Source organism: Microcebus murinus, unplaced genomic scaffold (assembly GCF_040939455.1).
Source record: "Microcebus murinus isolate Inina unplaced genomic scaffold, M.murinus_Inina_mat1.0 scaf031_hap2_Mmur4.0, whole genome shotgun sequence".
In the NCBI taxonomy this organism is placed as follows: domain Eukaryota; kingdom Metazoa; phylum Chordata; class Mammalia; order Primates; family Cheirogaleidae; genus Microcebus; species Microcebus murinus.
In genome coordinates, this window is record NW_027438977.1 from 120328 (window position 1) to 145231 (window position 24904).

The 24904-nt window shown below is 63.9% G+C and overlaps 7 non-coding genes across 7 annotated transcripts; all 7 read right to left on the reverse strand.

The window, feature by feature from the left end:
- Positions 1 to 1183: 1183 nt before the first annotated feature.
- Positions 1184 to 1302, reverse strand: LOC142868449 (5S ribosomal RNA). The gene has a single exon (XR_012917451.1). It is a non-coding gene; the product is annotated as a 5S ribosomal RNA (ribosomal RNA).
- A 3528-nt stretch (positions 1303 to 4830) lies between these two features.
- LOC142868450 (5S ribosomal RNA) lies at positions 4831 to 4949 on the reverse strand. Its single transcript, XR_012917452.1, has one exon. It is a non-coding gene; the product is annotated as a 5S ribosomal RNA (ribosomal RNA).
- Positions 4950 to 8424: 3475 nt separating this feature from the next.
- LOC142868451 (5S ribosomal RNA) lies at positions 8425 to 8543 on the reverse strand. The gene has a single exon (XR_012917453.1). It is a non-coding gene; the product is annotated as a 5S ribosomal RNA (ribosomal RNA).
- A 3554-nt stretch (positions 8544 to 12097) lies between these two features.
- Positions 12098 to 12216, reverse strand: LOC142868453 (5S ribosomal RNA). Its single transcript, XR_012917455.1, has one exon. It is a non-coding gene; the product is annotated as a 5S ribosomal RNA (ribosomal RNA).
- A 3548-nt stretch (positions 12217 to 15764) lies between these two features.
- LOC142868454 (5S ribosomal RNA) lies at positions 15765 to 15883 on the reverse strand. Its single transcript, XR_012917456.1, has one exon. It is a non-coding gene; the product is annotated as a 5S ribosomal RNA (ribosomal RNA).
- A 3551-nt stretch (positions 15884 to 19434) lies between these two features.
- Positions 19435 to 19553, reverse strand: LOC142868455 (5S ribosomal RNA). Its single transcript, XR_012917457.1, has one exon. It is a non-coding gene; the product is annotated as a 5S ribosomal RNA (ribosomal RNA).
- A 3551-nt stretch (positions 19554 to 23104) lies between these two features.
- LOC142868456 (5S ribosomal RNA) lies at positions 23105 to 23223 on the reverse strand. Its single transcript, XR_012917458.1, has one exon. It is a non-coding gene; the product is annotated as a 5S ribosomal RNA (ribosomal RNA).
- Between the last annotated feature and the right edge of the window lie 1681 nt (positions 23224 to 24904).

The following is a 24904-nucleotide window of genomic DNA, read 5'->3' on the forward strand; positions in this document are numbered from 1 at the left end:
TGACGGCCCGGGCGGGGAGGAGCGTGTCAGGCAGGGGCAGAGGACGGTGACAGGCCGGGCGGGAAGGAGTCAGTCAGGCAGGGGCCGAGGAGGAGACGGGCTGGGTAAGGGTTAGGGTTAGAGTCAGGGCACAAGTCACAATCGCAAAGACCTGGAAGCGACCCGAGTGCCCATCGACCCACGAGTGCGTAAATGAAATGTGGCGCGTGGACACCACGGAGTGCTATTCAGCTAGGAGGAGCAGCGGTGAGAGGGCACCTCTCGTGGTTCTCCTGGCCAGAGCTGGAACCCGTTCCAGTAAGCCAGGTAGCCCAAGAATGGACACACGAGCACCACGTGCTCGCGCTCACCAGCAAATGGGTACGAACCGATGGACACCTAAGTGGACACAGAGGAATCACCTTCATCGGGTGGGTGTCGGGCGGGTGGGGGGAGGGGATGGGCATACACCTCCATTAGGAATGGGGTGGGTGCGCACCGACTGGGGGATGGGCGCACTTGAGGCTCTGACCCGAGGGGGGAGGCAGGGAGAGGGCAACGTACCCGACCCTAACATTGGTACCCCCACAATACGCTGGAACGACATCAGAGGTAAATGAATAAGAACACAGGGGGGAGGGGGGCACGGGCAACACATGTCACCTTAATACTTGGACTCCCATCATCTGCTTGAAAAGAGAGAGAAAAGAAAATGCAATCATAGAGATAAGAGACACTTTTTAAAGATAATGAATCCGAAGAGAAAAGTAAAAGGAGGCCTGTGGAGCAGGTCTGGGTGTGACTCCGGATCCCCCAACATCAGGTGCCACCACCAAAGATTCCTACGTGTAGCCCATAGAACCCCAAAAGCAACGGGACGAGTTCTGGTCACATACTCCCTCCAAATGACATCCTGGCCTTCTTCTGGAACTCCCTCCCCTCTCAGACTCTCAAGGTTTCCTCCAGCGTGTCGGTTCCCACAGAGCAGACCTTTGGTCTGAGACCTGACAGTCCAGAAGCCACGCATGCTGCCGCGTGACGGCGGTGTCGCGGCTTGGGACAAGAGGAGGCCCCACGGTGCGGGCTGGGGCGCCAGGCACCGCGGCGGGCGCTGAGGGTGGGGGTGACCCCCACCCCGGGCCGCCGCCTCGCTCCCAGAGAGGGGACAGAACAGGAGGCAAAACAAAAAAAAAAAAAAAGAAGAAGCCGACGGCACCCGGTATTCCCAGGCGGTCTCCCATCCAAGTACTAACCAGGCCCGACCCTGCTTAGCTTCCCAGACCAGACGAGGTCGGGCGCGTTCAGGGTGGTGTGGCCCTAGACGGCGGAGGGCGCCCCTGCCCCGCTCAAGAAGCCGAGCCTCTCTGCACTTCCCCGCCGCCTCCTCCCGCCCCAGGCCCCGCACCGGCGCTGACCCGCGCCGGGCCGGGCCTGTTGAGTTCACCGGCCGGGTCCGGCGGGCTCCGAGGGACGGGGGTGACAGGCGGGGCGGGGCGGGGCGGGCAGGGAGCGGTGGGCCGGGGTGGGGGGCTGTCTCTCTATACACACACAAACACACACACACACACACTCACACTCACTCACTCACACTCACACAAGATGCGCCTCCACGGCTGGACTCGCCAAGGTGGAGACCTTCCAGCCCCCTTCCTCTCCTCGCCTGGCCTCCTTCCCCTACCCGCCCCCCACCCCCAGCTCGTGGCCGCCCCGCAAACGCCCGCCGCCGCCGATTGCGCACGCGCGGATCGCCCGCCCTTTGACCCCAGGCAGGGGCCGCCCTCCCCGACAACCCCTTTCAGCTGGGCCCCCCACCCTGTGGGTGGGCTGCCGCCTATTCCCCCGGGCCCGGGCTGGGGCACAGCGCATGGGGGAGGGGAGCGAGTGTATGGGGCCTCTCTCTCTCTCTCTAGGGATGTGTCCCATGGGTGGGGTGGCGTGGTTTGTGGGGCGCTGAAGAAATCAGTCCCCTCCATCTCCTACCTCTGGAAAACGCCCAAGCCCTTGGAGAACTGCCGGCAACGCGACCGGGGGGGGGGGGGGGGGGCCGGGACCCTCCTCTGCGTCCTCCTGTGGCCCAGTCCAAGGGGCCTGGGCCTGGCCGGGGCTGCATTGGACCCCGACCACCCTGGCGTGTGGACTCGCTAAAAATCGGCGATTAGATATTGGATTCCAGCTTCATTGAGGTCATTTCACTAATGAGTGCACCGGAAAGAGTTTCCTAATCCATCTGTGAGGGTGGCAACTGAAAGAGAATTTGAAAGCTGACAGAATAGGCGAGGAAAGGCATAGGAGATTTCCACACCCAAGCCTTTCCCGAAATGGAAGAAAGAAACGAGCAAACAGAAACACCGGTAGCCCGCCAGGATCAGAGTCTGCCCCCGAGAGAAAGTACCCTGACCAGGTTCACCCGTGGGTGGGTGGCGAGCTAGCGGCATTCAGAAGAGCGAGGCCCGCAGTCTGTGCAGAAGACACCTGCACTCGGGTGTGTGTGGCGGCACGATTCACAAGCAGCTCCAGATGTTAAGCCAAGGAGAAGCCAGGGAGTTCCCAACGCCCCAGGTGTCCTCAGCCCACGACTGGCTGCTGGGGGAATGCGAAGCCCGGCTCCTTGTCTCAGAGCGGGACAACCAGGAGGTGTGACGTACACCCCGGGGTTCCCAGGAGGATCAGGCTGAAGCTGGGACTTGGCCTGAAAGTGTCCCCTCGCATGGCCACCCCCTTCCCCTTCCTGCTCCTCTACTCCTGGTGCCCCTCCATCCAGGGGCCAGACCTTAAAGAGTCACCCGCAAGAGAATCCTGGTCCCAAAGGAGCCTTCTGGGGGACCCGTGCTGAGAGAGGTTGTGGGCATGGCCCGCTGGGGCTCTGCCCGACCCAGGGCTGAGAGATGCAACCTCCCAGCTCTGGGTCCCTGCAGGGGAAGCGTTGGCAAGCACAGGGCCAGTCCTCCAAAGGCCCAGGTGCAGGGAGCCCAGGCCAAGCAGCCTGTGGAAGAAGCCACCCCGGGAAGACGACTGCAGGCCACGGCCCTTCCCACCTCCTCCTCCTCCTCCTCCTGCTCCTCCACCCCCCCGACCTCCCACCCCCCACCCCCGACATGGCGCAGGGCTCAGAGACACCTCAGACACTTGCTACCCAAAGTGCAAAGGGCATCAGTTGCTCCTCCAAACCCCCCCCCCCTGCCCAGCAGACCGCGTTGTCCAGCCAGCCCCCGGGCCTCCCTGGGGTGCCCAGCACAAAAGTGCAGACAACCACCGGACCCTCAATCTCAGTTTTCGGATGTTTTTGCCACTCTAAGGACCCGCAGGCCAGCTGGGCCTTCTGGCAGGACAGAGAGCCCCGGAATCCGACGTGGAGAGCTGGGTGTACGTCCCCACGAGGAGGCGGTCCCCACCTCCGCGGCTCTCCCCTTGCGGGGGGGGGGGGAAAGCAGCCACGGGGCCTCAGAGAAGACACCAGGCTGGGCGCCCGCCCCACAGTGGGGGCACGTCCCCCGCAGGCCACTTAGCGACGGCCGCCGGCCGGCGGACGGTTGGGTGGCGCGAGACGCTGCGGCCGCCCTGCTACCGGGTTCCTGGGAGGGCGTCCTGGAACCAGCGTCCACACCAAGCCCTTGGAAGGCCCAGGCGACGGAGGAGCCCCGTCAGGCAGGGGCCGAGGACGGTGACGGCCCGGGCGGGGAGGAGCGTGTCAGGCAGGGGCAGAGGACGGTGACAGGTGACAGGCCGGGCGGGAAGGAGTCAGTCAGGCAGGGGCCGAGGAGGAGACGGGCTGGGTAAGGGTTAGGGTTAGAGTCAGGGCACAAGTCACAATCGCAAAGACCTGGAAGCGACCCGAGTGCCCATCGACCCACGAGTGCGTAAATGAAATGTGGCGCGTGGACACCACGGAGTGCTATTCAGCTAGGAGGAGCAGCGGTGAGAGGGCACCTCTCGTGGTTCTCCTGGCCAGAGCTGGAACCCGTTCCAGTAAGCCAGGTAGCCCAAGAATGGACACACGAGCACCACGTGCTCGCGCTCACCAGCAAATGGGTACGAACCGATGGACACCTAAGTGGACACAGAGGAATCACCTTCATCGGGTGGGTGTCGGGCGGGTGGGGGGAGGGGATGGGCATACACCTCCATTAGGAATGGGGTGGGTGCGCACCGACTGGGGGATGGGCGCACTTGAGGCTCTGACCCGAGGGGGGAGGCAGGGAGAGGGCAACGTACCCGACCCTAACATTGGTACCCCCACAATACGCTGGAACGACATCAGAGGTAAATGAATAAGAACACAGGGGGGAGGGGGGCACGGGCAACACATGTCACCTTAATACTTGGACTCCCATCATCTGCTTGAAAAGAGAGAGAAAAGAAAATGCAATCATAGAGATAAGAGACACTTTTTAAAGATAATGAATCCGAAGAGAAAAGTAAAAGGAGGCCTGTGGAGCAGGTCTGGGTGTGACTCCGGATCCCCCAACATCAGGTGCCACCACCAAAGATTCCTACGTGTAGCCCATAGAACCCCAAAAGCAACGGGACGAGTTCTGGTCACATACTCCCTCCAAATGACATCCTGGCCTTCTTCTGGAACTCCCTCCCCTCTCAGACTCTCAAGGTTTCCTCCAGCGTGTCGGTTCCCACAGAGCAGACCTTTGGTCTGAGACCTGACAGTCCAGAAGCCACGCATGCTGCCGCGTGACGGCGGTGTCGCGGCTTGGGACAAGAGGAGGCCCCACGGTGCGGGCTGGGGCGCCAGGCACCGCGGCGGGCGCTGAGGGTGGGGGTGACCCCCACCCCGGGCCGCCGCCTCGCTCCCAGAGAGGGGACAGAACAGGAGGCAAAACAAAAAAAAAAAAAAGAAGAAGCCGACGGCACCCGGTATTCCCAGGCGGTCTCCCATCCAAGTACTAACCAGGCCCGACCCTGCTTAGCTTCCCAGACCAGACGAGGTCGGGCGCGTTCAGGGTGGTGTGGCCCTAGACGGCGGAGGGCGCCCCTGCCCCGCTCAAGAAGCCGAGCCTCTCTGCACTTCCCCGCCGCCTCCTCCCGCCCCAGGCCCCGCACCGGCGCTGACCCGCGCCGGGCCGGGCCTGTTGAGTTCACCGGTGGGGGGCTGTCTCTCTATACACACACAAACACACACACACACACACTCACACTCACTCACTCACACTCACACAAGATGCGCCTCCACGGCTGGACTCGCCAAGGTGGAGACCTTCCAGCCCCCTTCCTCTCCTCGCCTGGCCTCCTTCCCCTACCCGCCCCCCACCCCCAGCTCGTGGCCGCCCCCGCCGCCGCCGCCGCCGCCGCCGCAGCCGCCGCCGATTGCGCACGCGCGGATCGCCCGCCCTTTGACCCCAGGCAGGGGCCGCCCTCCCCGACAACCCCTTTCAGCTGGGCCCCCCACCCTGTGGGTGGGCTGCCGCCTATTCCCCCGGGCCCGGGCTGGGGCACAGCGCATGGGGGAGGGGAGCGAGTGTATGGGGCGTCTCTCTCCCTCTCTAGGGATGTGTCCCATGGGTGGGGTGGCGTGGTTTGTGGGGCGCTGAAGAAATCAGTCCCCTCCATCTCCTACCTCTGGAAAACGCCCAAGCCCTTGGAGAACTGCCGGCAACGCGACCGGGGGGGGGGGGGGGGGGGCCGGGACCCTCCTCTGCGTCCTCCTGTGGCCCAGTCCAAGGGGCCTGGGCCTGGCCGGGGCTGCATTGGACCCCGACCACCCTGGCGTGTGGACTCGCTAAAAATCGGCGATTAGATATTGGATTCCAGCTTCATTGAGGTCATTTCACTAATGAGTGCACCGGAAAGAGTTTCCTAATCCATCTGTGAGGGTGGCAACTGAAAGAGAATTTGAAAGCTGACAGAATAGGCGAGGAAAGGCATAGGAGATTTCCACACCCAGTAAGGAAGCCTTTCCCGAAATGGAAGAAAGAAACGAGCAAACAGAAACACCGGTAGCCCGCCAGGATCAGAGTCTGCCCCCGAGAGAAAGTACCCTGACCAGGTTCACCCGTGGGTGGGTGGCGAGCTAGCGGCATTCAGAAGAGCGAGGCCCGCAGTCTGTGCAGAAGACACCTGCACTCGGGTGTGTGTGGCGGCACGATTCACAAGCAGCTCCAGATGTTAAGCCAAGGAGAAGCCAGGGAGTTCCCAACGCCCCAGGTGTCCTCAGCCCACGACTGGCTGCTGGGGGAATGCGAAGCCCGGCTCCTTGTCTCAGAGCGGGACAACCAGGAGGTGTGACGTACACCCCGGGGTTCCCAGGAGGATCAGGCTGAAGCTGGGACTTGGCCTGAAAGTGTCCCCTCGCATGGCCACCCCCTTCCCCTTCCTGCTCCTCTACTCCTGGTGCCCCTCCATCCAGGGGCCAGACCTTAAAGAGTCACCCGCAAGAGAATCCTGGTCCCAAAGGAGCCTTCTGGGGGACCCGTGCTGAGAGAGGTTGTGGGCATGGCCCGCTGGGGCTCTGCCCGACCCAGGGCTGAGAGATGCAACCTCCCAGCTCTGGGTCCCTGCAGGGGAAGCGTTGGCAAGCACAGGGCCAGTCCTCCAAAGGCCCAGGTGCAGGGAGCCCAGGCCAAGCAGCCTGTGGAAGAAGCCACCCCGGGAAGACGACTGCAGGCCACGGCCCTTCCCACCTCCTCCTCCTCCTCCTCCTGCTCCTCCACCCCCCCGACCTCCCACCCCCCACCCCCGACATGGCGCAGGGCTCAGAGACACCTCAGACACTTGCTACCCAAAGTGCAAAGGGCATCAGTTGCTCCTCCAAACCCCCCCCCCCTGCCCAGCAGACCGCGTTGTCCAGCCAGCCCCCGGGCCTCCCTGGGGTGCCCAGCACAAAAGTGCAGACAACCACCGGACCCTCAATCTCAGTTTTCGGATGTTTTTGCCACTCTAAGGACCCGCAGGCCAGCTGGGCCTTCTGGCAGGACAGAGAGCCCCGGAATCCGACGTGGAGAGCTGGGTGTACGTCCCCACGAGGAGGCGGTCCCCACCTCCGCGGCTCTCCCCTTGCGGGGGGGGGGGGAAAGCAGCCACGGGGCCTCAGAGAAGACACCAGGCTGGGCGCCCGCCCCACAGTGGGGGCACGTCCCCCGCAGGCCACTTAGCGACGGCCGCCGGCCGGCGGACGGTTGGGTGGCGCGAGACGCTGCGGCCGCCCTGCTACCGGGTTCCTGGGAGGGCGTCCTGGAACCAGCGTCCACACCAAGCCCTTGGAAGGCCCAGGCGACGGAGGAGCCCCGTCAGGCAGGGGCCGAGGACGGTGACGGCCCGGGCGGGGAGGAGCGTGTCAGGCAGGGGCAGAGGACGGTGACAGGTGACAGGCCGGGCGGGAAGGAGTCAGTCAGGCAGGGGCCGAGGAGGAGACGGGCTGGGTAAGGGTTAGGGTTAGAGTCAGGGCACAAGTCACAATCGCAAAGACCTGGAAGCGACCCGAGTGCCCATCGACCCACGAGTGCGTAAATGAAATGTGGCGCGTGGACACCACGGAGTGCTATTCAGCTAGGAGGAGCAGCGGTGAGAGGGCACCTCTCGTGGTTCTCCTGGCCAGAGCTGGAACCCGTTCCAGTAAGCCAGGTAGCCCAAGAATGGACACACGAGCACCACGTGCTCGCGCTCACCAGCAAATGGGTACGAACCGATGGACACCTAAGTGGACACAGAGGAATCACCTTCATCGGGTGGGTGTCGGGCGGGTGGGGGGAGGGGATGGGCATACACCTCCATTAGGAATGGGGTGGGTGCGCACCGACTGGGGGATGGGCGCACTTGAGGCTCTGACCCGAGGGGGGAGGCAGGGAGAGGGCAACGTACCCGACCCTAACATTGGTACCCCCACAATACGCTGGAACGACATCAGAGGTAAATGAATAAGAACACAGGGGGGAGGGGGGCACGGGCAACACATGTCACCTTAATACTTGGACTCCCATCATCTGCTTGAAAAGAGAGAGAAAAGAAAATGCAATCATAGAGATAAGAGACACTTTTTAAAGATAATGAATCCGAAGAGAAAAGTAAAAGGAGGCCTGTGGAGCAGGTCTGGGTGTGACTCCGGATCCCCCAACATCAGGTGCCACCACCAAAGATTCCTACGTGTAGCCCATAGAACCCCAAAAGCAACGGGACGAGTTCTGGTCACATACTCCCTCCAAATGACATCCTGGCCTTCTTCTGGAACTCCCTCCCCTCTCAGACTCTCAAGGTTTCCTCCAGCGTGTCGGTTCCCACAGAGCAGACCTTTGGTCTGAGACCTGACAGTCCAGAAGCCACGCATGCTGCCGCGTGACGGCGGTGTCGCGGCTTGGGACAAGAGGAGGCCCCACGGTGCGGGCTGGGGCGCCAGGCACCGCGGCGGGCGCTGAGGGTGGGGGTGACCCCCACCCCGGGCCGCCGCCTCGCTCCCAGAGAGGGGACAGAACAGGAGGCAAAACAAAAAAAAAAAAAAGAAGAAGCCGACGGCACCCGGTATTCCCAGGCGGTCTCCCATCCAAGTACTAACCAGGCCCGACCCTGCTTAGCTTCCCAGACCAGACGAGGTCGGGCGCGTTCAGGGTGGTGTGGCCCTAGACGGCGGAGGGCGCCCCTGCCCCGCTCAAGAAGCCGAGCCTCTCTGCACTTCCCCGCCGCCTCCTCCCGCCCCAGGCCCCGCACCGGCGCTGACCCGCGCCGGGCCGGGCCTGTTGAGTTCACCGGCCGGGTCCGGCGGGCTCCGAGGGACGGGGGTGACAGGCGGGGCGGGGCGGGGCGGGCAGGGAGCGGTGGGCCGGGGTGGGGGGCTGTCTCTCTATACACACACAAACACACACACACACACACTCACACTCACTCACTCACACTCACACAAGATGCGCCTCCACGGCTGGACTCGCCAAGGTGGAGACCTTCCAGCCCCCTTCCTCTCCTCGCCTGGCCTCCTTCCCCTACCCGCCCCCCACCCCCAGCTCGTGGCCGCCCCCGCCGCCGCCGCCGCCGCCGCAGCCGCCGCCGATTGCGCACGCGCGGATCGCCCGCCCTTTGACCCCAGGCAGGGGCCGCCCTCCCCGACAACCCCTTTCAGCTGGGCCCCCCACCCTGTGGGTGGGCTGCCGCCTATTCCCCCGGGCCCGGGCTGGGGCACAGCGCATGGGGGAGGGGAGCGAGTGTATGGGGCGTCTCTCTCCCTCTCTAGGGATGTGTCCCATGGGTGGGGTGGCGTGGTTTGTGGGGCGCTGAAGAAATCAGTCCCCTCCATCTCCTACCTCTGGAAAACGCCCAAGCCCTTGGAGAACTGCCGGCAACGCGACCGGGGGGGGGGGGGGGGGGGCCGGGACCCTCCTCTGCGTCCTCCTGTGGCCCAGTCCAAGGGGCCTGGGCCTGGCCGGGGCTGCATTGGACCCCGACCACCCTGGCGTGTGGACTCGCTAAAAATCGGCGATTAGATATTGGATTCCAGCTTCATTGAGGTCATTTCACTAATGAGTGCACCGGAAAGAGTTTCCTAATCCATCTGTGAGGGTGGCAACTGAAAGAGAATTTGAAAGCTGACAGAATAGGCGAGGAAAGGCATAGGAGATTTCCACACCCAGTAAGGAAGCCTTTCCCGAAATGGAAGAAAGAAACGAGCAAACAGAAACACCGGTAGCCCGCCAGGATCAGAGTCTGCCCCCGAGAGAAAGTACCCTGACCAGGTTCACCCGTGGGTGGGTGGCGAGCTAGCGGCATTCAGAAGAGCGAGGCCCGCAGTCTGTGCAGAAGACACCTGCACTCGGGTGTGTGTGGCGGCACGATTCACAAGCAGCTCCAGATGTTAAGCCAAGGAGAAGCCAGGGAGTTCCCAACGCCCCAGGTGTCCTCAGCCCACGACTGGCTGCTGGGGGAATGCGAAGCCCGGCTCCTTGTCTCAGAGCGGGACAACCAGGAGGTGTGACGTACACCCCGGGGTTCCCAGGAGGATCAGGCTGAAGCTGGGACTTGGCCTGAAAGTGTCCCCTCGCATGGCCACCCCCTTCCCCTTCCTGCTCCTCTACTCCTGGTGCCCCTCCATCCAGGGGCCAGACCTTAAAGAGTCACCCGCAAGAGAATCCTGGTCCCAAAGGAGCCTTCTGGGGGACCCGTGCTGAGAGAGGTTGTGGGCATGGCCCGCTGGGGCTCTGCCCGACCCAGGGCTGAGAGATGCAACCTCCCAGCTCTGGGTCCCTGCAGGGGAAGCGTTGGCAAGCACAGGGCCAGTCCTCCAAAGGCCCAGGTGCAGGGAGCCCAGGCCAAGCAGCCTGTGGAAGAAGCCACCCCGGGAAGACGACTGCAGGCCACGGCCCTTCCCACCTCCTCCTCCTCCTCCTCCTGCTCCTCCACCCCCCCCCCCCGACCTCCCACCCCCCACCCCCGACATGGCGCAGGGCTCAGAGACACCTCAGACACTTGCTACCCAAAGTGCAAAGGGCATCAGTTGCTCCTCCAAACCCCCCCCCCCTGCCCAGCAGACCGCGTTGTCCAGCCAGCCCCCGGGCCTCCCTGGGGTGCCCAGCACAAAAGTGCAGACAACCACCGGACCCTCAATCTCAGTTTTCGGATGTTTTTGCCACTCTAAGGACCCGCAGGCCAGCTGGGCCTTCTGGCAGGACAGAGAGCCCCGGAATCCGACGTGGAGAGCTGGGTGTACGTCCCCACGAGGAGGCGGTCCCCACCTCCGCGGCTCTCCCCTTGCGGGGGGGGGGGGGAAAGCAGCCACGGGGCCTCAGAGAAGACACCAGGCTGGGCGCCCGCCCCACAGTGGGGGCACGTCCCCCGCAGGCCACTTAGCGACGGCCGCCGGCCGGCGGACGGTTGGGTGGCGCGAGACGCTGCGGCCGCCCTGCTACCGGGTTCCTGGGAGGGCGTCCTGGAACCAGCGTCCACACCAAGCCCTTGGAAGGCCCAGGCGACGGAGGAGCCCCGTCAGGCAGGGGCCGAGGACGGTGACGGCCCGGGCGGGGAGGAGCGTGTCAGGCAGGGGCAGAGGACGGTGACAGGTGACAGGCCGGGCGGGAAGGAGTCAGTCAGGCAGGGGCCGAGGAGGAGACGGGCTGGGTAAGGGTTAGGGTTAGAGTCAGGGCACAAGTCACATTCGCAAAGACCTGGAAGCGACCCGAGTGCCCATCGACCCACGAGTGCGTAAATGAAATGTGGCGCGTGGACACCACGGAGTGCTATTCAGCTAGGAGGAGCAGCGGTGAGAGGGCACCTCTCGTGGTTCTCCTGGCCAGAGCTGGAACCCGTTCCAGTAAGCCAGGTAGCCCAAGAATGGACACACGAGCACCACGTGCTCGCGCTCACCAGCAAATGGGTACGAACCGATGGACACCTAAGTGGACACAGAGGAATCACCTTCATCGGGTGGGTGTCGGGCGGGTGGGGGGAGGGGATGGGCATACACCTCCATTAGGAATGGGGTGGGTGCGCACCGACTGGGGGATGGGCGCACTTGAGGCTCTGACCCGAGGGGGGAGGCAGGGAGAGGGCAACGTACCCGACCCTAACATTGGTACCCCCACAATACGCTGGAACGACATCAGAGGTAAATGAATAAGAACACAGGGGGGAGGGGGGCACGGGCAACACATGTCACCTTAATACTTGGACTCCCATCATCTGCTTGAAAAGAGAGAGAAAAGAAAATGCAATCATAGAGATAAGAGACACTTTTTAAAGATAATGAATCCGAAGAGAAAAGTAAAAGGAGGCCTGTGGAGCAGGTCTGGGTGTGACTCCGGATCCCCCAACATCAGGTGCCACCACCAAAGATTCCTACGTGTAGCCCATAGAACCCCAAAAGCAACGGGACGAGTTCTGGTCACATACTCCCTCCAAATGACATCCTGGCCTTCTTCTGGAACTCCCTCCCCTCTCAGACTCTCAAGGTTTCCTCCAGCGTGTCGGTTCCCACAGAGCAGACCTTTGGTCTGAGACCTGACAGTCCAGAAGCCACGCATGCTGCCGCGTGACGGCGGTGTCGCGGCTTGGGACAAGAGGAGGCCCCACGGTGCGGGCTGGGGCGCCAGGCACCGCGGCGGGCGCTGAGGGTGGGGGTGACCCCCACCCCGGGCCGCCGCCTCGCTCCCAGAGAGGGGACAGAACAGGAGGCAAAACAAAAAAAAAAAAAAGAAGAAGCCGACGGCACCCGGTATTCCCAGGCGGTCTCCCATCCAAGTACTAACCAGGCCCGACCCTGCTTAGCTTCCCAGACCAGACGAGGTCGGGCGCGTTCAGGGTGGTGTGGCCCTAGACGGCGGAGGGCGCCCCTGCCCCGCTCAAGAAGCCGAGCCTCTCTGCACTTCCCCGCCGCCTCCTCCCGCCCCAGGCCCCGCACCGGCGCTGACCCGCGCCGGGCCGGGCCTGTTGAGTTCACCGGCCGGGTCCGGCGGGCTCCGAGGGACGGGGGTGACAGGCGGGGCGGGGCGGGGCGGGCAGGGAGCGGTGGGCCGGGGTGGGGGGCTGTCTCTCTATACACACACAAACACACACACACACACACTCACACTCACTCACTCACACTCACACAAGATGCGCCTCCACGGCTGGACTCGCCAAGGTGGAGACCTTCCAGCCCCCTTCCTCTCCTCGCCTGGCCTCCTTCCCCTACCCGCCCCCCACCCCCAGCTCGTGGCCGCCCCCGCCGCCGCCGCCGCCGCCGCAGCCGCCGCCGATTGCGCACGCGCGGATCGCCCGCCCTTTGACCCCAGGCAGGGGCCGCCCTCCCCGACAACCCCTTTCAGCTGGGCCCCCCACCCTGTGGGTGGGCTGCCGCCTATTCCCCCGGGCCCGGGCTGGGGCACAGCGCATGGGGGAGGGGAGCGAGTGTATGGGGCGTCTCTCTCCCTCTCTAGGGATGTGTCCCATGGGTGGGGTGGCGTGGTTTGTGGGGCGCTGAAGAAATCAGTCCCCTCCATCTCCTACCTCTGGAAAACGCCCAAGCCCTTGGAGAACTGCCGGCAACGCGACCGGGGGGGGGGGGGGGGGGGCCGGGACCCTCCTCTGCGTCCTCCTGTGGCCCAGTCCAAGGGGCCTGGGCCTGGCCGGGGCTGCATTGGACCCCGACCACCCTGGCGTGTGGACTCGCTAAAAATCGGCGATTAGATATTGGATTCCAGCTTCATTGAGGTCATTTCACTAATGAGTGCACCGGAAAGAGTTTCCTAATCCATCTGTGAGGGTGGCAACTGAAAGAGAATTTGAAAGCTGACAGAATAGGCGAGGAAAGGCATAGGAGATTTCCACACCCAGTAAGGAAGCCTTTCCCGAAATGGAAGAAAGAAACGAGCAAACAGAAACACCGGTAGCCCGCCAGGATCAGAGTCTGCCCCCGAGAGAAAGTACCCTGACCAGGTTCACCCGTGGGTGGGTGGCGAGCTAGCGGCATTCAGAAGAGCGAGGCCCGCAGTCTGTGCAGAAGACACCTGCACTCGGGTGTGTGTGGCGGCACGATTCACAAGCAGCTCCAGATGTTAAGCCAAGGAGAAGCCAGGGAGTTCCCAACGCCCCAGGTGTCCTCAGCCCACGACTGGCTGCTGGGGGAATGCGAAGCCCGGCTCCTTGTCTCAGAGCGGGACAACCAGGAGGTGTGACGTACACCCCGGGGTTCCCAGGAGGATCAGGCTGAAGCTGGGACTTGGCCTGAAAGTGTCCCCTCGCATGGCCACCCCCTTCCCCTTCCTGCTCCTCTACTCCTGGTGCCCCTCCATCCAGGGGCCAGACCTTAAAGAGTCACCCGCAAGAGAATCCTGGTCCCAAAGGAGCCTTCTGGGGGACCCGTGCTGAGAGAGGTTGTGGGCATGGCCCGCTGGGGCTCTGCCCGACCCAGGGCTGAGAGATGCAACCTCCCAGCTCTGGGTCCCTGCAGGGGAAGCGTTGGCAAGCACAGGGCCAGTCCTCCAAAGGCCCAGGTGCAGGGAGCCCAGGCCAAGCAGCCTGTGGAAGAAGCCACCCCGGGAAGACGACTGCAGGCCACGGCCCTTCCCACCTCCTCCTCCTCCTCCTCCTGCTCCTCCACCCCCCCGACCTCCCACCCCCCACCCCCGACATGGCGCAGGGCTCAGAGACACCTCAGACACTTGCTACCCAAAGTGCAAAGGGCATCAGTTGCTCCTCCAAACCCCCCCCCCCTGCCCAGCAGACCGCGTTGTCCAGCCAGCCCCCGGGCCTCCCTGGGGTGCCCAGCACAAAAGTGCAGACAACCACCGGACCCTCAATCTCAGTTTTCGGATGTTTTTGCCACTCTAAGGACCCGCAGGCCAGCTGGGCCTTCTGGCAGGACAGAGAGCCCCGGAATCCGACGTGGAGAGCTGGGTGTACGTCCCCACGAGGAGGCGGTCCCCACCTCCGCGGCTCTCCCCTTGCGGGGGGGGGGGGAAAGCAGCCACGGGGCCTCAGAGAAGACACCAGGCTGGGCGCCCGCCCCACAGTGGGGGCACGTCCCCCGCAGGCCACTTAGCGACGGCCGCCGGCCGGCGGACGGTTGGGTGGCGCGAGACGCTGCGGCCGCCCTGCTACCGGGTTCCTGGGAGGGCGTCCTGGAACCAGCGTCCACACCAAGCCCTTGGAAGGCCCAGGCGACGGAGGAGCCCCGTCAGGCAGGGGCCGAGGACGGTGACGGCCCGGGCGGGGAGGAGCGTGTCAGGCAGGGGCAGAGGACGGTGACAGGTGACAGGCCGGGCGGGAAGGAGTCAGTCAGGCAGGGGCCGAGGAGGAGACGGGCTGGGTAAGGGTTAGGGTTAGAGTCAGGGCACAAGTCACAATCGCAAAGACCTGGAAGCGACCCGAGTGCCCATCGACCCACGAGTGCGTAAATGAAATGTGGCGCGTGGACACCACGGAGTGCTATTCAGCTAGGAGGAGCAGCGGTGAGAGGGCACCTCTCGTGGTTCTCCTGGCCAGAGCTGGAACCCGTTCCAGTAAGCCAGGTAGCCCAAGAATGGACACACGAGCACCACGTGCTCGCGCTCACCAGCAAATGGGTACGAACCGATGGACACCTAAGTGGACACAGAGGAATCACCTTCATCGGGTGGGTGTCGGGCGGGTGGGGGGAGGGGATGGGCATACACCTCCATTAGGAATGGGGTGGGTGCGCACCGACTGGGGGATGGGCGCACTTGAGGCTCTGACCCGAGGGGGGAGGCAGGGAGAGGGCAACGTACCCGACCCTAACATTGGTACCCCCACAATACGCTGGAACGACATCAGAGGTAAATGAATAAGAACACAGGGGGGAGGGGGGCACGGGCAACACATGTCACCTTAATACTTGGACTCCCATCATCTGCTTGAAAAGAGAGAGAAAAGAAAATGCAATCATAGAGATAAGAGACACTTTTTAAAGATAATGAATCCGAAGAGAAAAGTAAAAGGAGGCCTGTGGAGCAGGTCTGGGTGTGACTCCGGATCCCCCAACATCAGGTGCCACCACCAAAGATTCCTACGTGTAGCCCATAGAACCCCAAAAGCAACGGGACGAGTTCTGGTCACATACTCCCTCCAAATGACATCCTGGCCTTCTTCTGGAACTCCCTCCCCTCTCAGACTCTCAAGGTTTCCTCCAGCGTGTCGGTTCCCACAGAGCAGACCTTTGGTCTGAGACCTGACAGTCCAGAAGCCACGCATGCTGCCGCGTGACGGCGGTGTCGCGGCTTGGGACAAGAGGAGGCCCCACGGTGCGGGCTGGGGCGCCAGGCACCGCGGCGGGCGCTGAGGGTGGGGGTGACCCCCACCCCGGGCCGCCGCCTCGCTCCCAGAGAGGGGACAGAACAGGAGGCAAAACAAAAAAAAAAAAAAGAAGAAGCCGACGGCACCCGGTATTCCCAGGCGGTCTCCCATCCAAGTACTAACCAGGCCCGACCCTGCTTAGCTTCCCAGACCAGACGAGGTCGGGCGCGTTCAGGGTGGTGTGGCCCTAGACGGCGGAGGGCGCCCCTGCCCCGCTCAAGAAGCCGAGCCTCTCTGCACTTCCCCGCCGCCTCCTCCCGCCCCAGGCCCCGCACCGGCGCTGACCCGCGCCGGGCCGGGCCTGTTGAGTTCACCGGCCGGGTCCGGCGGGCTCCGAGGGACGGGGGTGACAGGCGGGGCGGGGCGGGGCGGGCAGGGAGCGGTGGGCCGGGGTGGGGGGCTGTCTCTCTATACACACACAAACACACACACACACACACTCACACTCACTCACTCACACTCACACAAGATGCGCCTCCACGGCTGGACTCGCCAAGGTGGAGACCTTCCAGCCCCCTTCCTCTCCTCGCCTGGCCTCCTTCCCCTACCCGCCCCCCACCCCCAGCTCGTGGCCGCCCCCGCCGCCGCCGCCGCCGCCGCAGCCGCCGCCGATTGCGCACGCGCGGATCGCCCGCCCTTTGACCCCAGGCAGGGGCCGCCCTCCCCGACAACCCCTTTCAGCTGGGCCCCCCACCCTGTGGGTGGGCTGCCGCCTATTCCCCCGGGCCCGGGCTGGGGCACAGCGCATGGGGGAGGGGAGCGAGTGTATGGGGCGTCTCTCTCCCTCTCTAGGGATGTGTCCCATGGGTGGGGTGGCGTGGTTTGTGGGGCGCTGAAGAAATCAGTCCCCTCCATCTCCTACCTCTGGAAAACGCCCAAGCCCTTGGAGAACTGCCGGCAACGCGACCGGGGGGGGGGGGGGGGGGGCCGGGACCCTCCTCTGCGTCCTCCTGTGGCCCAGTCCAAGGGGCCTGGGCCTGGCCGGGGCTGCATTGGACCCCGACCACCCTGGCGTGTGGACTCGCTAAAAATCGGCGATTAGATATTGGATTCCAGCTTCATTGAGGTCATTTCACTAATGAGTGCACCGGAAAGAGTTTCCTAATCCATCTGTGAGGGTGGCAACTGAAAGAGAATTTGAAAGCTGACAGAATAGGCGAGGAAAGGCATAGGAGATTTCCACACCCAGTAAGGAAGAAGCCTTTCCCGAAATGGAAGAAAGAAACGAGCAAACAGAAACACCGGTAGCCCGCCAGGATCAGAGTCTGCCCCCGAGAGAAAGTACCCTGACCAGGTTCACCCGTGGGTGGGTGGCGAGCTAGCGGCATTCAGAAGAGCGAGGCCCGCAGTCTGTGCAGAAGACACCTGCACTCGGGTGTGTGTGGCGGCACGATTCACAAGCAGCTCCAGATGTTAAGCCAAGGAGAAGCCAGGGAGTTCCCAACGCCCCAGGTGTCCTCAGCCCACGACTGGCTGCTGGGGGAATGCGAAGCCCGGCTCCTTGTCTCAGAGCGGGACAACCAGGAGGTGTGACGTACACCCCGGGGTTCCCAGGAGGATCAGGCTGAAGCTGGGACTTGGCCTGAAAGTGTCCCCTCGCATGGCCACCCCCTTCCCCTTCCTGCTCCTCTACTCCTGGTGCCCCTCCATCCAGGGGCCAGACCTTAAAGAGTCACCCGCAAGAGAATCCTGGTCCCAAAGGAGCCTTCTGGGGGACCCGTGCTGAGAGAGGTTGTGGGCATGGCCCGCTGGGGCTCTGCCCGACCCAGGGCTGAGAGATGCAACCTCCCAGCTCTGGGTCCCTGCAGGGGAAGCGTTGGCAAGCACAGGGCCAGTCCTCCAAAGGCCCAGGTGCAGGGAGCCCAGGCCAAGCAGCCTGTGGAAGAAGCCACCCCGGGAAGACGACTGCAGGCCACGGCCCTTCCCACCTCCTCCTCCTCCTCCTCCTGCTCCTCCACCCCCCCGACCTCCCACCCCCCACCCCCGACATGGCGCAGGGCTCAGAGACACCTCAGACACTTGCTACCCAAAGTGCAAAGGGCATCAGTTGCTCCTCCAAACCCCCCCCCCCTGCCCAGCAGACCGCGTTGTCCAGCCAGCCCCCGGGCCTCCCTGGGGTGCCCAGCACAAAAGTGCAGACAACCACCGGACCCTCAATCTCAGTTTTCGGATGTTTTTGCCACTCTAAGGACCCGCAGGCCAGCTGGGCCTTCTGGCAGGACAGAGAGCCCCGGAATCCGACGTGGAGAGCTGGGTGTACGTCCCCACGAGGAGGCGGTCCCCACCTCCGCGGCTCTCCCCTTGCGGGGGGGGGGGGAAAGCAGCCACGGGGCCTCAGAGAAGACACCAGGCTGGGCGCCCGCCCCACAGTGGGGGCACGTCCCCCGCAGGCCACTTAGCGACGGCCGCCGGCCGGCGGACGGTTGGGTGGCGCGAGACGCTGCGGCCGCCCTGCTACCGGGTTCCTGGGAGGGCGTCCTGGAACCAGCGTCCACACCAAGCCCTTGGAAGGCCCAGGCGACGGAGGAGCCCCGTCAGGCAGGGGCCGAGGACGGTGACGGCCCGGGCGGGGAGGAGCGTGTCAGGCAGGGGCAGAGGACGGTGACAGGTGACAGGCCGGGCGGGAAGGAGTCAGTCAGGCAGGGGCCGAGGAGGAGACGGGCTGGGTAAGGGTTAGGGTTAGAGTCAGGGCACAAGTCACAATCGCAAAGACCTGGAAGCGACCCGAGTGCCCATCGACCCACGAGTGCGTAAATGAAATGTGGCGCGTGGACACCACGGAGTGCTATTCAGCTAGGAGGAGCAGCGGTGAGAGGGCACCTCTCGTGGTTCTCCTGGCCAGAGCTGGAACCCGTTCCAGTAAGCCAGGTAGCCCAAGAATGGACACACGAGCACCACGTGCTCGCGCTCACCAGCAAATGGGTACGAACCGATGGACACCTAAGTGGACACAGAGGAATCACCTTCATCGGGTGGGTGTCGGGCGGGTGGGGGGAGGGGATGGGCATACACCTCCATTAGGAATGGGGTGGGTGCGCACCGACTGGGGGATGGGCGCACTTGAGGCTCTGACCCGAGGGGGGAGGCAGGGAGAGGGCAACGTACCCGACCCTAACATTGGTACCCCCACAATACGCTGGAACGACATCAGAGGTAAATGAATAAGAACACAGGGGGGAGGGGGGCACGGGCAACACATGTCACCTTAATACTTGGACTCCCATCATCTGCTTGAAAAGAGAGAGAAAAGAAAATGCAATCATAGAGATAAGAGACACTTTTTAAAGATAATGAATCCGAAGAGAAAAGTAAAAGGAGGCCTGTGGAGCAGGTCTGGGTGTGACTCCGGATCCCCCAACATCAGGTGCCACCACCAAAGATTCCTACGTGTAGCCCATAGAACCCCAAAAGCAACGGGACGAGTTCTGGTCACATACTCCCTCCAAATGACATCCTGGCCTTCTTCTGGAACTCCCTCCCCTCTCAGACTCTCAAGGTTTCCTCCAGCGTGTCGGTTCCCACAGAGCAGACCTTTGGTCTGAGACCTGACAGTCCAGAAGCCACGCATGCTGCCGCGTGACGGCGGTGTCGCGGCTTGGGACAAGAGGAGGCCCCACGGTGCGGGCTGGGGCGCCAGGCACCGCGGCGGGCGCTGAGGGTGGGGGTGACCCCCACCCCGGGCCGCCGCCTCGCTCCCAGAGAGGGGACAGAACAGGAGGCAAAACAAAAAAAAAAAAAAGAAGAAGCCGACGGCACCCGGTATTCCCAGGCGGTCTCCCATCCAAGTACTAACCAGGCCCGACCCTGCTTAGCTTCCCAGACCAGACGAGGTCGGGCGCGTTCAGGGTGGTGTGGCCCTAGACGGCGGAGGGCGCCCCTGCCCCGCTCAAGAAGCCGAGCCTCTCTGCACTTCCCCGCCGCCTCCTCCCGCCCCAGGCCCCGCACCGGCGCTGACCCGCGCCGGGCCGGGCCTGTTGAGTTCACCGGCCGGGTCCGGCGGGCTCCGAGGGACGGGGGTGACAGGCGGGGCGGGGCGGGGCGGGCAGGGAGCGGTGGGCCGGGGTGGGGGGCTGTCTCTCTATACACACACAAACACACACACACACACACTCACACTCACTCACTCACACTCACACAAGATGCGCCTCCACGGCTGGACTCGCCAAGGTGGAGACCTTCCAGCCCCCTTCCTCTCCTCGCCTGGCCTCCTTCCCCTACCCGCCCCCCACCCCCAGCTCGTGGCCGCCCCCGCCGCCGCCGCCGCCGCCGCCGCAGCCGCCGCCGATTGCGCACGCGCGGATCGCCCGCCCTTTGACCCCAGGCAGGGGCCGCCCTCCCCGACAACCCCTTTCAGCTGGGCCCCCCACCCTGTGGGTGGGCTGCCGCCTATTCCCCCGGGCCCGGGCTGGGGCACAGCGCATGGGGGAGGGGAGCGAGTGTATGGGGCGTCTCTCTCCCTCTCTAGGGATGTGTCCCATGGGTGGGGTGGCGTGGTTTGTGGGGCGCTGAAGAAATCAGTCCCCTCCATCTCCTACCTCTGGAAAACGCCCAAGCCCTTGGAGAACTGCCGGCAACGCGACCGGGGGGGGGGGGGGGGGGGCCGGGACCCTCCTCTGCGTCCTCCTGTGGCCCAGTCCAAGGGGCCTGGGCCTGGCCGGGGCTGCATTGGACCCCGACCACCCTGGCGTGTGGACTCGCTAAAAATCGGCGATTAGATATTGGATTCCAGCTTCATTGAGGTCATTTCACTAATGAGTGCACCGGAAAGAGTTTCCTAATCCATCTGTGAGGGTGGCAACTGAAAGAGAATTTGAAAGCTGACAGAATAGGCGAGGAAAGGCATAGGAGATTTCCACACCCAGTAAGGAAGCCTTTCCCGAAATGGAAGAAAGAAACGAGCAAACAGAAACACCGGTAGCCCGCCAGGATCAGAGTCTGCCCCCGAGAGAAAGTACCCTGACCAGGTTCACCCGTGGGTGGGTGGCGAGCTAGCGGCATTCAGAAGAGCGAGGCCCGCAGTCTGTGCAGAAGACACCTGCACTCGGGTGTGTGTGGCGGCACGATTCACAAGCAGCTCCAGATGTTAAGCCAAGGAGAAGCCAGGGAGTTCCCAACGCCCCAGGTGTCCTCAGCCCACGACTGGCTGCTGGGGGAATGCGAAGCCCGGCTCCTTGTCTCAGAGCGGGACAACCAGGAGGTGTGACGTACACCCCGGGGTTCCCAGGAGGATCAGGCTGAAGCTGGGACTTGGCCTGAAAGTGTCCCCTCGCATGGCCACCCCCTTCCCCTTCCTGCTCCTCTACTCCTGGTGCCCCTCCATCCAGGGGCCAGACCTTAAAGAGTCACCCGCAAGAGAATCCTGGTCCCAAAGGAGCCTTCTGGGGGACCCGTGCTGAGAGAGGTTGTGGGCATGGCCCGCTGGGGCTCTGCCCGACCCAGGGCTGAGAGATGCAACCTCCCAGCTCTGGGTCCCTGCAGGGGAAGCGTTGGCAAGCACAGGGCCAGTCCTCCAAAGGCCCAGGTGCAGGGAGCCCAGGCCAAGCAGCCTGTGGAAGAAGCCACCCCGGGAAGACGACTGCAGGCCACGGCCCTTCCCACCTCCTCCTCCTCCTCCTCCTGCTCCTCCACCCCCCCGACCTCCCACCCCCCACCCCCGACATGGCGCAGGGCTCAGAGACACCTCAGACACTTGCTACCCAAAGTGCAAAGGGCATCAGTTGCTCCTCCAAACCCCCCCCCCCTGCCCAGCAGACCGCGTTGTCCAGCCAGCCCCCGGGCCTCCCTGGGGTGCCCAGCACAAAAGTGCAGACAACCACCGGACCCTCAATCTCAGTTTTCGGATGTTTTTGCCACTCTAAGGACCCGCAGGCCAGCTGGGCCTTCTGGCAGGACAGAGAGCCCCGGAATCCGACGTGGAGAGCTGGGTGTACGTCCCCACGAGGAGGCGGTCCCCACCTCCGCGGCTCTCCCCTTGCGGGGGGGGGGGGAAAGCAGCCACGGGGCCTCAGAGAAGACACCAGGCTGGGCGCCCGCCCCACAGTGGGGGCACGTCCCCCGCAGGCCACTTAGCGACGGCCGCCGGCCGGCGGACGGTTGGGTGGCGCGAGACGCTGCGGCCGCCCTGCTACCGGGTTCCTGGGAGGGCGTCCTGGAACCAGCGTCCACACCAAGCCCTTGGAAGGCCCAGGCGACGGAGGAGCCCCGTCAGGCAGGGGCCGAGGACGGTGACGGCCCGGGCGGGGAGGAGCGTGTCAGGCAGGGGCAGAGGACGGTGACAGGTGACAGGCCGGGCGGGAAGGAGTCAGTCAGGCAGGGGCCGAGGAGGAGACGGGCTGGGTAAGGGTTAGGGTTAGAGTCAGGGCACAAGTCACAATCGCAAAGACCTGGAAGCGACCCGAGTGCCCATCGACCCACGAGTGCGTAAATGAAATGTGGCGCGTGGACACCACGGAGTGCTATTCAGCTAGGAGGAGCAGCGGTGAGAGGGCACCTCTCGTGGTTCTCCTGGCCAGAGCTGGAACCCGTTCCAGTAAGCCAGGTAGCCCAAGAATGGACACACGAGCACCACGTGCTCGCGCTCACCAGCAAATGGGTACGAACCGATGGACACCTAAGTGGACACAGAGGAATCACCTTCATCGGGTGGGTGTCGGGCGGGTGGGGGGAGGGGATGGGCATACACCTCCATTAGGAATGGGGTGGGTGCGCACCGACTGGGGGATGGGCGCACTTGAGGCTCTGACCCGAGGGGGGAGGCAGGGAGAGGGCAACGTACCCGACCCTAACATTGGTACCCCCACAATACGCTGGAACGACATCAGAGGTAAATGAATAAGAACACAGGGGGGAGGGGGGCACGGGCAACACATGTCACCTTAATACTTGGACTCCCATCATCTGCTTGAAAAGAGAGAGAAAAGAAAATGCAATCATAGAGATAAGAGACACTTTTTAAAGATAATGAATCCGAAGAGAAAAGTAAAAGGAGGCCTGTGGAGCAGGTCTGGGTGTGACTCCGGATCCCCCAACATCAGGTGCCACCACCAAAGATTCCTACGTGTAGCCCATAGAACCCCAAAAGCAACGGGACGAGTTCTGGTCACATACTCCCTCCAAATGACATCCTGGCCTTCTTCTGGAACTCCCTCCCCTCTCAGACTCTCAAGGTTTCCTCCAGCGTGTCGGTTCCCACAGAGCAGACCTTTGGTCTGAGACCTGACAGTCCAGAAGCCACGCATGCTGCCGCGTGACGGCGGTGTCGCGGCTTGGGACAAGAGGAGGCCCCACGGTGCGGGCTGGGGCGCCAGGCACCGCGGCGGGCGCTGAGGGTGGGGGTGACCCCCACCCCGGGCCGCCGCCTCGCTCCCAGAGAGGGGACAGAACAGGAGGCAAAACAAAAAAAAAAAAAAGAAGAAGCCGACGGCACCCGGTATTCCCAGGCGGTCTCCCATCCAAGTACTAACCAGGCCCGACCCTGCTTAGCTTCCCAGACCAGACGAGGTCGGGCGCGTTCAGGGTGGTGTGGCCCTAGACGGCGGAGGGCGCCCCTGCCCCGCTCAAGAAGCCGAGCCTCTCTGCACTTCCCCGCCGCCTCCTCCCGCCCCAGGCCCCGCACCGGCGCTGACCCGCGCCGGGCCGGGCCTGTTGAGTTCACCGGCCGGGTCCGGCGGGCTCCGAGGGACGGGGGTGACAGGCGGGGCGGGGCGGGGCGGGCAGGGAGCGGTGGGCCGGGGTGGGGGGCTGTCTCTCTATACACACACAAACACACACACACACACACTCACACTCACTCACTCACACTCACACAAGATGCGCCTCCACGGCTGGACTCGCCAAGGTGGAGACCTTCCAGCCCCCTTCCTCTCCTCGCCTGGCCTCCTTCCCCTACCCGCCCCCCACCCCCAGCTCGTGGCCGCCCCCGCCGCCGCCGCCGCCGCCGCCGCAGCCGCCGCCGATTGCGCACGCGCGGATCGCCCGCCCTTTGACCCCAGGCAGGGGCCGCCCTCCCCGACAACCCCTTTCAGCTGGGCCCCCCACCCTGTGGGTGGGCTGCCGCCTATTCCCCCGGGCCCGGGCTGGGGCACAGCGCATGGGGGAGGGAGCGAGTGTATGGGGCGTCTCTCTCCCTCTCTAGGGATGTGTCCCATGGGTGGGGTGGCGTGGTTTGTGGGGCGCTGAAGAAATCAGTCCCCTCCATCTCCTACCTCTGGAAAACGCCCAAGCCCTTGGAGAACTGCCGGCAACGCGACCGGGGGGGGGGGGGGGGGGCCGGGACCCTCCTCTGCGTCCTCCTGTGGCCCAGTCCAAGGGGCCTGGGCCTGGCCGGGGCTGCATTGGACCCCGACCACCCTGGCGTGTGGACTCGCTAAAAATCGGCGATTAGATATTGGATTCCAGCTTCATTGAGGTCATTTCACTAATGAGTGCACCGGAAAGAGTTTCCTAATCCATCTGTGAGGGTGGCAACTGAAAGAGAATTTGAAAGCTGACAGAATAGGCGAGGAAAGGCATAGGAGATTTCCACACCCAGTAAGGAAGCCTTTCCCGAAATGGAAGAAAGAAACGAGCAAACAGAAACACCGGTAGCCCGCCAGGATCAGAGTCTGCCCCCGAGAGAAAGTACCCTGACCAGGTTCACCCGTGGGTGGGTGGCGAGCTAGCGGCATTCAGAAGAGCGAGGCCCGCAGTCTGTGCAGAAGACACCTGCACTCGGGTGTGTGTGGCGGCACGATTCACAAGCAGCTCCAGATGTTAAGCCAAGGAGAAGCCAGGGAGTTCCCAACGCCCCAGGTGTCCTCAGCCCACGACTGGCTGCTGGGGGAATGCGAAGCCCGGCTCCTTGTCTCAGAGCGGGACAACCAGGAGGTGTGACGTACACCCCGGGGTTCCCAGGAGGATCAGGCTGAAGCTGGGACTTGGCCTGAAAGTGTCCCCTCGCATGGCCACCCCCTTCCCCTTCCTGCTCCTCTACTCCTGGTGCCCCTCCATCCAGGGGCCAGACCTTAAAGAGTCACCCGCAAGAGAATCCTGGTCCCAAAGGAGCCTTCTGGGGGACCCGTGCTGAGAGAGGTTGTGGGCATGGCCCGCTGGGGCTCTGCCCGACCCAGGGCTGAGAGATGCAACCTCCCAGCTCTGGGTCCCTGCAGGGGAAGCGTTGGCAAGCACAGGGCCAGTCCTCCAAAGGCCCAGGTGCAGGGAGCCCAGGCCAAGCAGC